Genomic DNA, 14,373 nt, shown 5'->3' on the forward strand with positions numbered 1-14,373 from the left:
CATGAATTGGGCATAAAATGTGCTCTGAACGTCATCTAAGTCACAACAATAGAAGAACACAGTCTGCTGAACATAATACTACACAAACAGTAGATGTTGCCATGGTTTATTTGCACATAACATGTAAACATTCACAGTGCAGGGAGGAAAAAGTATGTGAACCTTTGGACTTAATAACTGGTTGACCCTCCTTTGGCAGCAATAACCTCAACCAAACGTTTCCTGTAGTTGCAGATCAGACCTGCACAACGATCTGGAGTCATTTTGGACCACTCCTCTTCACAAAACTGTTTCAGTCTAGCAATATTCTTGGGATGTCTGGTGTGAATCGCTCTCTTAAGGTCATGCCACAGCATTTCAATTGGGTTGAGGTCAGGACTCTGACTGGGCCACTCCAGAAGGCGTATTCTGTGCTGTTGCAGCCATTGTTTTGTTGAATGACTTGTATGCTTTGGGTCATTGTCCTGTTGCATCACCCATCCTCTGCGGAGCTTCAGTTGGCGGACAGATGGTCGTACGTTTTCCTGCAAAATGTCTTGATAAACTCTGGAATTCATTTTCCCATCAATGACAACAATCCGTCCAGGCCCTGAGGCAGCAAAGCAGCCCCAAACCATGATGCTCCCTCCGCCATGTTTTACAGTGGGGATGAGGTTTTGATGTTGGTGTGCTGTGCCTTTTTTTCTCCACACATAGTGTTGTGTGTTCTTCCCAAACAACTCAATCTTGGTTTCATCTGTCCACAGTATATTTTGCCAGTAGTGCTGTGGAACATCCAGGTGCTCTTTTGCAAACTTCAAACGTGCTACAATCTTCTTTTTGGACAGCAATGGCTTCCTCCGTGGTGTCCTCCCATGTACTCCATTCTTGTTTCATGTTTTCCTTATTGTAGATGTGTCAACAAAAATGTTAGCATGTGCCAGAGATTTCTGTAGGTCTTTAGCTGACACTCTGGGATTCTTCTTTACCTCATGCAGCATTCTGCGCTGGGCTCTTGCAGTCATTTTTACAGGACGACCACGCCTAGGGAGAGTAGCAACAGTGCTAAACTTTCTCCATTTGTAGACAGTCTGTCTTACCGTGGACACATGAACATCAAGGCTCAAGGAGATACTTTTGTAACCCTTTCCAGCTTCATGCAAGTCAGCAATTATTGATGGTAGGTCTTCTGAGAGCTCTTTTCTGCGAGGCGTGGTTCACATCAGACAGTGCTTCTTGAAACCAGTAAATCCAAAAGGTGTCAGCAACACATCCAATATCATCACACTGATTGGAGTCAAGGTTGGCTCACTCCTGGCTCCAATTAGCTCTGGGAGAAGTCATTAAGCTAGGGCCTCACATACTTTTCCCTCCCTGCACTGTGAATGTTTACATGTTATGTGCAATTAAACCATGGCAACATCTAATGTTTGTGTAGTATTATGTTCAGCAGACTGTGTTCTTCTATTGTTGTGACTTAGATGACGTTCAGAGCACATTTTATGCCCAATTCATGCAAAACTCCACGGAATCCCAAGGGGTTCACATACTTTTTCTTGCAACTGTACATTGCACACAAAACAGCAGTGTTCGCAGAATCAGGCCTGATCTCTGTTAGCACTTACCAGTAAATTTTGATGACTCTCATATGCAGCAGAGTGCCAGTACTAGCGCCGCTCTACCTTTTCGTAAATTGGCAAGCACCAGCGGCCTAGTACATCCTGGTCTGTCACATACCAGTACTGCAGTATCACTTGGTGAAGTGGCAAGTCCCATAAGTGTAGTACAAGCTGGTGCAGTGGCGAGTGCAAGTATTGTTCCCCAGCCACCAAGAATTCGCACACAGGCCCCTAGCGCCCCTAATATCCTTCCAGATGTGCTTGCAAGTCCCGATTGGCAGCCCACAACTTCTGCAGCACCTGTACTTCCCCTATTCACTGCCCAACCCGGAATTCAGGTGGAAACAGCAAATTTAACTACTCTCCTTGATTTTTGGAGCTGTTTTTCATGGAATATATGTATGCATTGTGGATGCATTGTGGATTGTGAATCACAGCAATTTATATGCACAACAATTTGTGGCCGCCAACCCAAATTCAAACCTTGCCAGACCATTCGCATGGAAACCCATTACGGTTTCTGAATTTCCTTTTTTTTTGTGCCTAACCCTCAACATGGGCATTACTAAAAAAAATGAATTGTGGTTGTATTGGTCATCATATGCCCGTGTTCTCTACTGCCATGGCCAGGCATAGATATGAGAGTATAATGTGTTTTATGCATTTCAAAGACAACACATTCTGTCGTCCTCAAGGTAACCCTGAATTTGACTGGCTCCACAAAATTCAGCCCCTTGTAAATCACCTTAACCAAAAATTTGCAGATGGCTATACTCCCCAGCAAAAAATCTGTGTTGATGAGTCCCTCATTAATTTTTCTGGCCACCTTGCATTCAAACTACTTCTCCCCAGCAAGCATGCCAGATATGTGGTCAAGATGTAGAATACCTGTGAGAGGGCAACAGGCTATACATATAAGTTTTGGATTTATGAGGGAATAGATAGTCACGTGGAGCTCCCCGGATGCCCAGACTACATGGAGAGTAGTGGCAAGATAGTTTGGGACTTAGTGTCATCGTTTTTCCATATGGGGTACCACTTATACGTGGACAATTTTTATTTAAGCGTGCCACTATTTAGACATTTGTACAATCTTGGAACTGGCACATGTGGCACCGTGCGACCTAATGTGTGCCCACCATTAGAAGTGGGTGGATGCAGGGCAGTATATTCTAATGGTGGGAATACCACACACTTTGTCTGGCAGAGATTTCTTCTCTTTTTTTCATTCAGCCCACAGACTGCATACAGAAAAAAAAAAGAACATGGCATATATACCGAAGGACCAGTGACATACTGGTACATCACTGGACTTTGGTTATAGCAGGATGATGCCTACAGCTGCTGGCATCATCCTGGTATAGTTTTTTTCAGCCGGTGATCGGCTTTCATGTAAAAGCAATCCTACTGGCTAATTAGCTGCAAGATTGCTTTTACAAGCAGCAGGAGATGATGCCCCCCCTCCCCCACTGCCTTTCACGGCCTTCTCGGACAGTCCTGTGCCATCGGGGAAACCTGAGAATGCAGCCGGTGATTGGAGACTGGAATGGTGCCAATCATTTGTATAGTCTAAGAAATCAGAAGCTACGAGCATTTCATCACTTCAGTTTCACAGGATTTGTAAATTGGGAAAGCATCTGATCACACCAATCTTGGTTTGATTTGATAATGTAAGGGCAGAGGAGATATCTAGAGTCTGATAGATCCCAGATTTCTCAAAAAAGAATATATGACAATGCCCATTGAAGTTCTAGATATTTGCATTCCCTGTGATAGCATTAAAAGTGATAAAAAAAATGAAAGGGACAGTGTAAAAAATCAAAATAACTTAAAAAAAAAGCACCCTCCCCCCGCGCCTACACCTGTGTGCATGAGCATTCACCCTGTGCCCTGTATGTAAACAGCAGTTGCACCATGCATGTGAGGTATCGCCGTGAATGTCAGATCAAGGGCAATAATTCTAACACACCTCCTCTGTAAATCTAAAAATCTATGCAGTTTGTCGCCAATGCATGGGGCATGCGCAGTTTTAAAGCATGTCATGTTTGGTATCTATTTACTCGGCATACCATCATCTTTATATTTTACCAAATAATTGTCCAATATATTGTGTTCTTGTGCATTAAAAGTAAAAAAAGTGTATTTTTTTTAAATTGCGTTTGAAAAATCGCTGTGCGAGTACTATGTGACAAAAAAAATTGCAGCACCCACCATTTTATTCACTAGGGTGTTTGCTTTAAAAAAATATATAATGTTTGGGGGCTTAAATTAATTTCCTAGCAAAAAGAACAAAACGTGTCAGAAAAGGCTTGATCTTCAGATGGTTAGAAAAGTGAGTGATGTGTGCCATAAACTTCTAATGCCAGCATTAAAATGCCCCCACCCCCCAAAACGACCCCTTTTTGGAAAGTAGGCACCCCAAACTATTTGCTGAGAGGCATGTTGAATCAATAGAAGAAGTTTTTTTTTTATATACAAAATTGTCACCTAAATGATTTCTTTCTCACACATGCCATGGGTATATGTGGAATTACTCCCCAAAATACATTCTGCTACTTACCCTGAGTATGGGGGTACCACATGTGAGAGACGTTTTTGCAGTCTAGCCAAGTACAGGACCCCAAAATCCAACAAGCACCTTCAGGCTTTTAAAGGGCTTTATTTCCTCATTACACTTCCTGACTACCTATCACAGTTTTGGAGGCCCTGAAATGCCAGGATAGCACCAAACCCCCCCCAAATGACCCCTTTTTAGAAAGTAGACACCCCAAGGAATTTGATAAGAAGCATGGTGAGTATTTTGCAGATCTCAATTGTTATTTTTTTCTTTTTTTATATTTCAAAACCTTCTGAGAAAAAATGAGATCTGCAAAATACTCACCATGCCTCTTTTTAAATTCCTTGGGGTGTCTACTTTCCAAAAAGGGGTCATTTGGGGGAATTTGGTGCTATCCTGGCATTTCAAGACCTCCGAAACTGTGATAGGTAGTGAGGTAGTGAAATAAGGAAGTTACGCACTTTCAGACTTTCAAAGTGGTCATTAGATTTCAAGCTCCTGTATGTGGCTAGGCTCCAAAAAAGTTTCACACATGTGGTATCCCCATAATCGGTAGAAGTAGCAGAATGTATTTTGGGGTGTAATTCCACATATACCCATGGCTTGTGCAAGAAATATATAATTTAAATGACAACTTTGTGTAAAAAAAAAATGTTTTTGTCATTTTCCAGAAACTTGTGGGGAAAAAATAAATCTTCCATGGACTCAACATGCCTCTCAGCAGATAGCTTAGGGTGTCTACTTTCCAAAAAGGGGTCATTTGGGGGTGTTTGTACTATCCTGGTATTTTAGCATCTCAGGAAATGTGATGGGCAGTCAGAAAGTAAAAGCTGCGTAATGTCAGGGACCGCCGCGGCTCCTTCCCCGGCGCATGCGCACCAGCGGCGGCTCACGCTGGGACACAGGCACCAGATCCCGGCGGGCCGCGGCTGACAGGAGGCCGCGCATGCGCAGTAGGAGCCGCAGGCGCGCCTCGGGCGGCCAATGACAGCCCGGGGGCGCGTCCTGGGCGGCCAATGACAGTGCAGGGCGCGATATTTAAAGATGCCCTGCACTGTCAAAAATCGCCGCAAGGTCTGACCTGTTACCTGTGTTCCCTGTGCCCTGTGATTGTGACCCAGATTGTTTGACCTTCTGCCTGCTCCTGCCCTGACCCGGATGATCTGACTACGCTGCCTTCTCCTGTGATTGACCCGGATTGTCCCTGACTATTTTGCCTTCTCCTGTGTTTGACCCGGATTGTCCCTGACTACGCTTCCTTCTCCTGTCCCGACCCCCGGCTTGTTTGACCATTCTGCGGACTGACTCCGGTAACTGACCCTGCGTGTGACCTGACCACTCTCTGCCTGCCGTGTCGGTACCTCGCCATTTCCCACGGTGACAACCGCCGGTTTATCCTGCCTTGTCCTGCCGGCCTCCTCACATCTGGCTCTATTCTGTCCTACTCTCATCCCCGGAGGCTCCCGCTGCCACTGGTGGTATTGCTTGGAGGTCGTGACCTGGTCCTGGTTCTGCTCCAAGTCCATCCCCACCATCAGGGGCCCTGGTGAAAACGCAGACCGGGACTTAGACTCCATGCTCCGGGTGATTCCGCCTAGTGGGCTGCCAGAGGTACCACCTGGCGGATCCGTAACATGTAAATTCCATTATCTATACCATTGTTTGTAGATGCTATAACATTCACACAAAGCAATCAATATACACTTCTTGGGATTTTTTTTAACCAAAAACATGTAGCAGAATACATTTTGGCCTAAATTTATGATGAAATTTTAGTTTTTTTGGATATTTTTTATGACCGAAATGAGAAAATATAGTTTTTTCCAAAAAAATGTTTTTTCTTCAAAAAGTTTTTGTTTATAGTGCCAAAAATAAAAAGCGCGCAGGTGATCAAATACCACCAAAAGAAAGCTCTATTTATGTGAAAAAGGGCATAAATTTAATTTATGTACCGTATTGCATGACCAAGGAATTGTCAGTTAAACTAGTGCAGCGCTGTATAGCAAAAAATGGTGTAAATTGCAGTATCTATACCATATTTTGTAGACACTATAACTTTCACACAAAGCAATCAATATACACTTATTTGTATTTTTTTTTTTTACCAAAAACATGTAGCAGAATACATTTTGGCCTAAATTTATAACTAACTTTGAGTTTACTATATATTTTTTATAGCCAAAAGTAAAAAAATATTGATTTTCTTCAAAATTTTCGTTCTTTTTTTGTTTATAGCGCAAAAAACAAAAACCGCACAGGTGATCAAATACCACAGAAAGAAATCTCTATTTGTGTGAAAAAAAGGACGTAAATTTAGTTTGGGTACAGCGTTGCATGATCGCGCAATTATCAGTTGAATTAGCGCAGCGACGAGTAGCAAAAAGAGGCCTGGTTTAAGGGGGGTAAATCCTCTGGAGGGCAAGTGGTTAACGGATACGGACATTAACATATGTAAACAGATGATCATCCATTTACATTCACTAGTCCATAGAAATACATGGGTGTCCGTTTTTCATCCGTAAACGGACAGATGAAAAAGGGACATATGGAATGCTCGTGTGAAAGAGGCCTAACATCGAGGGGTTTTTAGAGGCAGAATAAAAAAACCGCAAAATGCCTCTAAGGCTCCATTCACATCTGAGTGTAGCGTTTTTCAGTGTTTTTAGCACAATTTTTTGTGCATATTTTACCGCGATATTGCGCATTTTTTAGCTTTTGCATTTTTTTATTAGCCAATAGAGAAAACGATCATGTATTGCATCATTTGTTGCTAGGTTTTTCTGGTTTATTTTTAGCTTTTCCATCAGCTTTTAGTTTTTTTTTTATTTTTATCTTTTATTATTATTGTTATTATTCATTTATTATTATTTTGTTTTTTGTTAGGGTAAGGAGTTAGAGTTAAGGTTAAGTTAGGGTTAGGATTAGGGGTTAGGGTTTGGGTTGGGGTTAGTATTTTATTTATTATTTATTATTATTTATTTATAGTATTTTATTTATTTTATTTTTTTCCCCCTTTCTATTTATTTATTTATTTATTGGTCAGGGTTAGGGTGATAATAATAATAATTGAACAAATAACTGTAAAATAAATACACAAATACATTAAAATAATCATAAATAAATACTTGTAATAATAAATTAATAATAATTAACCAATGACCTTAACCCCCTAAAACCAAAAAAGTAATACAATAATAATTTATTTGTATTATTATTATATTTGTATTTTTTGATCTGGTGTTTATTTTTATTATTAATAATAATAATAATAATGATAATACATTTATTTTTTTTAGGTTAGGGGTTAATTATTATTTATTTATGATTTATTCATCATGATTTTTTTAGTTATATGTGTATTTATTTGATTTATTTTACATTTATTTATTCATATATTATTTATTTTACTTTTTACATTTTTTCATTTGAGCAGAAAATTGCAAGAAACGCACAAAAACGCGCCAATTGCACATTTCTATTCTTTTCTATGGGAATAAAAACGTACCAAAAATCTGCAAATCTGCCCAATTTGAGCTACAAAAGTAGCTCCAAAACTTTTTGAGCTTTCGGCGACTTAGAGTGGAGTTGTGAACCATCTCCATAGAGTAATATTGATTTTTTTCCCCCTGAGTGTTTTGTAGCTCACACCTGTAGCTCATACAAACCACTCATGTGTGAAGTGACATTTTTAACACACTGTGTGCATTAGCCATAAGTGTTAGGAGGTGGTAGGGGACATTTTTAAGGCTAGTTATGGTAAAACTGGAATTCTAGTTCCGAAACCAAAAGTGCGGATTTTAAAAGATATATAAAGGCAACTTTGACATGTCAGAGCTCACATTTGGTGTCAGGGATTGTCTTTAGATCTGTGCTGTAGCTAACGTGATTTTTGAACTTTCGTGTTTCCCACCTATATACTTAGCCAAAGTGACGTTTCATAAGTGGAAATATTAATTATTTAATTTCAGCCAACACCCTCTCCTAAGATGTGAAAATGGAAACCACAGGCTTGCACCTCTGTTCTATAAGAGCCAAATGGCAGCCCCGCCCACACAATCATCCCTACCAATGTCAGCTAACAAGAGGCGTGATTGTTGCCATCTCAAGTGTCACAACAAGAGGAAGTAGCTGAGATCGCAGTCATACTGCTTTTCCTGCGGGGATTGATGAGGAATAGGAATCATACCATTCTCCTGAAATCTGTTGGATTCTACCAAGCACAGCCATTTTCACCTCCTCCCTGCCCTGGGATGAAGATCCTGTAGTATTTTCTGTGCCATCCATGTATACTGTGCTGTGTGTGCACTTCAGCAACTAGTGATTGGACTTGGAGGGGGGAGGATCTCCTGCTTCTCAGGCTGGAATTTCATTAGGAGGAAATCTGTCATAGAGCACAGGAAGCTCTCGGAAGGAAGCTCTCGGAAGGAGGACACACGGAGCTGAATCTGCAAGGTACTGGCGATCCTCATTTTGGGGTGGATGAAGGTTACGTGTGGACCATGATAAACGTATCTGGAGTGCTATAATGTCTGTAGACATATGAGCTGATTGTCTGTCCTAGGTTTCAGATTGAAATCCATGGCTTTTGTGGAATCATGTAAAAACGACATATTCTTTAAATCTCTGTGTTTTGTTAAGCAAAATTGTGTTTTTGCACAAAACCAATAGCTGTCTGTATAACCAGCACATTCAACTGCATCTAGAATACTTAACGTGTTCCTAAACCCATGACAGTAAAATCAGACTGTATACGCAGTAAAGCATGCTTGTTATACTCACTGTGGAACCTGAGGGGCTAATCCTCTGCCTTGTGTAAAAAGGCTTTGATCCTGAATTCTCTAATGCTCTCCTTCCATTGTCCCCCTCTTATCTCTTGATAAGACATATGGTGTGGAGACACTCTGCACATCCTTAGTTTGGTGTGTAATGCTAGAGAGGTTTTTTTTTTTTTCTTGGAATAGTGCATATGATCCGCACTCAATGCTGTTCAGACAGAGGTCAGGGGTTCTACATGAGGTATTCCTGAGTGTAGCTTGGGGTAGAGCACAGGTGCCAAGCACAAGGCCCATGGGCCGAATCCGGCCCTCCAGGCCATTTCATATGGCCCTTGCACCTCTCCTGCAGGTAGCCCCTTGTCTCCACCCCCACCTCATCTCAGCAGTCGGCAGCAGAGAGGAGAATGAAACTCCTCTGCCAAATCCTGCACCTCTCAGTGCAGCTGCAGCACCCCCTCATTTCTTCCTCCCCTGGTCTCAGCATTCAGCAGACTCTGGTAATTGGCTCCACTCCTCCTCTGGTCCTCCTCCAGACTCTGCACTTTCTGCTTTCCAGCTCTGCCCCCAAAGGGGGTGCACGGTGATGTTAGGGAGGGTGTGGGATTCTTGAGATCCAATGTAATGGGGGTGGGGTGCTCTGGACATCTAATCCTACAGATACAACCGGCCCTTTAGCCTCCCTAGCGGTCTGATTATGTCAGTATATCTGTGCTCAAAGCGGTACATTTTTTTGCATAAAAATATGTATTTTTTTTTATTGTAGGCCTGTAATTTTTAGGAATAACTCACTGAAATCTGTCCGAACAAGAGTCTAGGAAACATCCCGGGTATGGTAAAATTTGAAACACAAATCATAAATTATAATTTAAATAATCATCATAAAAAATAATATAATAAATTTAATTCAATAATATAATCAAACGAAAAACACTGAAATTTAAAATATAGTGCCAAGTTCGCACATCACTGAGCAAAGTCGCAAAATCGTTTTCAGTGTCTGATGACGAATTTCCCCACGAATCATTATCACTCAATTCTGCAAGTGGTTCTAATTTACTATCGCTGTTTTCTAGCTGGTCTAAAACTGCTTTTGACCTAAAGGGACGCTTTTTGGACATTTCTCAGTTTCCAGGCAGAAAGAACGGTAAAAATGCAGGCAGGGCACATGACAAGGCACTAGGGACAAAATGTATGTGAAATGGTTTGATACAGTAATGTTTTACTATGTGATTTTAGTGTATTTAGCGAATGTCACTTTTTCACATTTTTAAATTTTCCGCCTTTCCGTCCCCATACGTCCTGACGTCACAGGGTACGGAACCCAGAAGACAGATACCGACATCGGCCGGAGGACATTGCCGGGGACACTGCGGGAGGGAGATCGCAGGAGCGAAGGACAAGGTAAGTGCAGAAGGGATCCCGGAGCAGCACTGCAAGGTATTCCCAAGTGTAGCGCGGGGTTACCGCTTGTAGTGCTGAAACTTTACCTCAAGCTACACTCGGGAATACCTCCAGGGAGGTTAAGGGCAACCATAATGCTGAAACGGCCTGCTATGAAATGGTGGTTGACACCCCTGTCCTCCTACAAGCTTTAACCAGTGCTCTGCTGGAAACTGACATAAGTCACAAAACTGCTCTAACTGCTGATGAGAAAAAGTATTTAGTTTATATTTACTAAAATAATTGCATTTCCATGTTGTGTGTACTGTTGGAGACCAGATCTAATGAATGCAGGATCCTGGGTTTAGTAACACTTTAACCTCCCTAGCTTTATGATTATGTCAGTATTTCTGTGCTCAAAGCTGTACATTGTTTTCAATGGAAATATGTTGGTTTTTTTATTGTAGGTCTGTAATTCTTAGGAATAACTCACTGAAATCTGTTTAAACAAGAGTCTAGTAGACATCCTGGGTGCGATAAATTTTTTAATACATTAAATTATATAAATAATTATAAAAATAATAAATTAAATAATGTAATCAAATCAAACACGGAACTCTGTGTAAACAAGGGTGCAATATTATATAGACACTGCATATTGTTCTAGAAAACATCCCGGGTGTGGTATATCTTGAAACACTGGACTGCACAAAGTCCGACATCACAATCAGGATAGTGGAACCTCGTTTCTTTGCGGATTTTTTTTTTCCACTCTCATCTCGCACATGTAGGTGCTGCCTTTTTTTTGGGTTGGTGGGATGTGGTCCATAAAGTAAACTTCCACAGCACGTCGTCCGGATCTGCCCACAGACACTGATGGCGTTTGGTGTTTCAGGAAGATGGATACCGCAACTTTCCAAATAAAGTCTGCAAGAAGCACAGGCTTGTCACTGTTTTTGCGGAACAGAATGTAGGTATTCTACAAGCACTGTTCTAGAAAATGCTGTACAATCTTTTTGTAATATTTCCTCTGCTGCTTTCACATGGATGGATAGAAAGTCATAGCTTGGTCAGCTCTGTCGACACCTCCCATGGTGTTATTGTAATCAATAACCACCTGCAGCTTCTGAATGTTTTTCCCACCTTTTGATTGTAACATCACTGTGGAGGCATTGTGAATGGTACTCATTAGGCACAAATCCTTCTTGTCCCACCATCTCAGTGCCATCATTTTGCCTTTCTGCCAGGCAACTATTTCTCCAGACTTCAGTTTGCTTTTTCCAAACATTGATGGCAGGTTGCGCTGGTTAGCCACAATGGGTCCATAGGCATCCGTTTTGTGCTGCAGAAGAACCTCGTAAAGTTCTGGGGAGGTGTAGAAATTGTCTGTTGTTACAGTAGCCTTGGTTTAGCAGAGGCTCAATTAGTGACATAACGGAAGACGTTGCCATTCCATAGTTGCTGTACTTGGGATCAAATTTTGTTCCTTTGCCGGTGTAAATAATTGTGTTCCAGATGTAGCCAGTAGAGGATTGTCTTGGAAATTCGCTTTTAACGAATTTTTCCTTACCGTGAGTACCCGCCGTTGGATGCGCAGAAATCCCCCATAAAGTCGTGCGAATCTCGCTGCAGCTGTATTACGCCTTCCACTTACCGCGACTGCAGCTAAACTCCATGATTCCTGCGCCTCCAACTGGTTTAGCTCTCTTGAGATGTGGGGAAAAGGAGCTCCCGTTACCTAGGAATGATCACACGACACTCTCAGGTTGCAGTTGGAATTTACTATGAGACTGGCTTCAACCCCAGCCTCCTGTTTTATTACATTACAAGCACACACGCCCCCCCAGGTCAATCCCCTCCCACAGAATAATGTATAGGGAGTGTCTATACACAGAATGTACATCCTGTTTGGAGTGTAGCATTTCCTCTTATCTATACTGGAAACCAGTCCTCTCCTTCCCCATGAGCTCTCGGTGGAGAGCAAACTTCCCATCCTATCAGCTCCTAGTAGTATGTACATTCTCTGTACAAGCATCCCTTAGATTAAACAGTGTCAGTCTGTATCTGAATGGGCCCGATACGATCTTTATTAAAACACATCCATCCAGATACAGTTCAGGTAGGTAGTGGTTTGTAAGATATACATGAGCCTACACGCGGAGTTCGCACTGCCCGGTGCCTGGCTATACAAAGTCCATATGGTACTATGCTGCTGATATGTGGATACAGGCCCGCGGCCTACCGCCGGCGGAATTCGCATCGAATGCTGTGGTGGTATGCACGCTGGTCTATAAGCGCAGATCTGCCATCTCATCCATTACCGAGCTGAGTACTGTAATATATACATTGTAAATGCGCATGGCCTAATTGCAGCCTTCAGAGCTTTAATTAAGCCACACGAGAGACATATGAATAACACTAATATATGACACATTTAAAGTTCAACCTGTAATTTCCATGACATTCCCTCCTGTTTTATCATATTCTCCTCATGTCCCTTCTTGATCTTCTTCAGCTTGATGGGTGTCGTCTCAAAACCTCAAAGAGTTGGTCTTAGACCAGAGTTCCTGTAGTTGTCCCTGAGAATAAAGCTCCACGGGGTACCTGAAACAACAAGACTCGACGCAAACAGGCTTGATTGAAGCAATGATCCACAAGAGCGTTGGAGCCTTCACTACAGGAAGGCTCTTGCAGAAACCACGAACGGAACTTTTTCAAACTGGTCCAGCAAATGGAACCGGACTTGTGGTATAAACAAGGCTTGTGATCTCACGGTGGTCCGGGGAGATCCAGCAGCTGATTCTCAAATTGCCCCTGCAAACGGGGCCACACAAGGCTGGTCTTGACCCAGACGGTTTTCTAAAAAGTGGAACAAACAAATGTTGCAGCTTTATACACAAACAACGATGAAGCTTGAAGCTTGCTTGGAGGTCTTGGGGAACATGGTCTTCAGGGAGATGAATCAGAGGGAAGCCAGGACGTAACCTGCAGAGAAGGTGGCTGGTTGGTGAGGTCTTCCTCCGATCAGTGGTTGGAGTGGGATCCCAGGAGCCGGCATGGAGATGTGGTCGTCTGCCCGAGCTTGGCTTACACGGCTGATGAGGCGACAGGAACATCTCACTGCGGCATACAAGAGGCAAAGGAAAAAGCGAAGCATCAGGACATACACTCCCACTTCCTTCAACCAAGATCCGATGGAGAACAGGAAATCTCCCAAACCCTTGAACGGATTCCAACCCTCACTAGCTATAGCTCTAGCTTTTCCCTGTAGTTCACTAACTTTGTCCATATGGGCCTGGACCTTGTCATCGGTATCTTCTATCCAAGTACAACAATCCTCTCCGAAGAACTCACAGAACCCCCCTTTGGCGGCTAAAAGGTAATCAAGGGCCATCTTCTCCTGAAGCACTAAAATTCCCATCTGCCGTTGTTCTTGGGCAATTTCTCTGACAGCCTCTACGGTCTCGTTAAACATACTATCCACGATGACAGAAACATTGTTCAGGCGCTTCATAAGTTCTATTCCCCAACCTGTCCATGAGGGGAACCAAGCCCATGCCTGGTCGCCCTCAGAGAACAGCTCCCTGCGAACTCTCCCTGCCATCCTTACCTTCTTGTGGACCATCAACTCTTCATGATCCATCACTACATAGGATGCGGGGACTAGCTTTATGAGGGCACACAAACTTTTCGCGTTCTGGGGAAATGTTCTATAGGCTGCCGAACCACACAGAAAATAGTACGGACTTGTCAGAGCAGAGCAGGAGGAGTTCTTTGTTCGGCCTCTGGCACTGAGCAACAGTTGCACAGACTGGGGGATTGCTCCCTCAGTCTGCACATCACATCCGTCCTTCCAACAAACGTGGTTTGGTCGGTCAGTGTGGTTACTCAGAAGGGAAGTCTGGTTAGTCAGATTGACAGTTATACCTCCCTCGCAGGTGGTAGTCCCAACAAACTTGTTACCTGTGCCAAAGCTGAGGTTAAAGCACACCTGAGGGCTGCCTAACTGCCCAGTTACCCATAATGGACTGACGAGTGCCCTACAGGAGCTAGAGCTAATGTT

At 42.7% G+C, this 14,373-nt stretch overlaps 1 protein-coding gene across 3 annotated transcripts in view; it reads left to right on the forward strand.

Moving 5' to 3' along the window:
* The first annotated feature begins 8,260 nt into the window (after window positions 1-8,260).
* INPP1 (inositol polyphosphate-1-phosphatase) overlaps window positions 8,261-14,373 on the forward strand; it is a 166,029-nt gene continuing 159,916 nt past the window's right edge. For 2 of the 3 annotated variants that reach the window (XM_089690221.1, XM_089690219.1), the window contains exon 1: window positions 8,261-8,607. The gene's annotated coding sequence lies outside the window, so the exon portion shown is untranslated. Of the gene's footprint in view, window positions 8,608-10,241; window positions 10,332-14,373 lie in introns of all 3 variants that reach the window. The other variant, XM_089690220.1, reaches the window with a different exon arrangement.

Source organism: Staurois parvus, unplaced genomic scaffold, assembly GCF_062004578.1.
Source record: "Staurois parvus isolate SC_StPar_1 unplaced genomic scaffold, SC_StPar_1.0 ptg000522l, whole genome shotgun sequence".
In the NCBI taxonomy this organism is placed as follows: Eukaryota; Metazoa; Chordata; class Amphibia; order Anura; family Ranidae; genus Staurois; species Staurois parvus.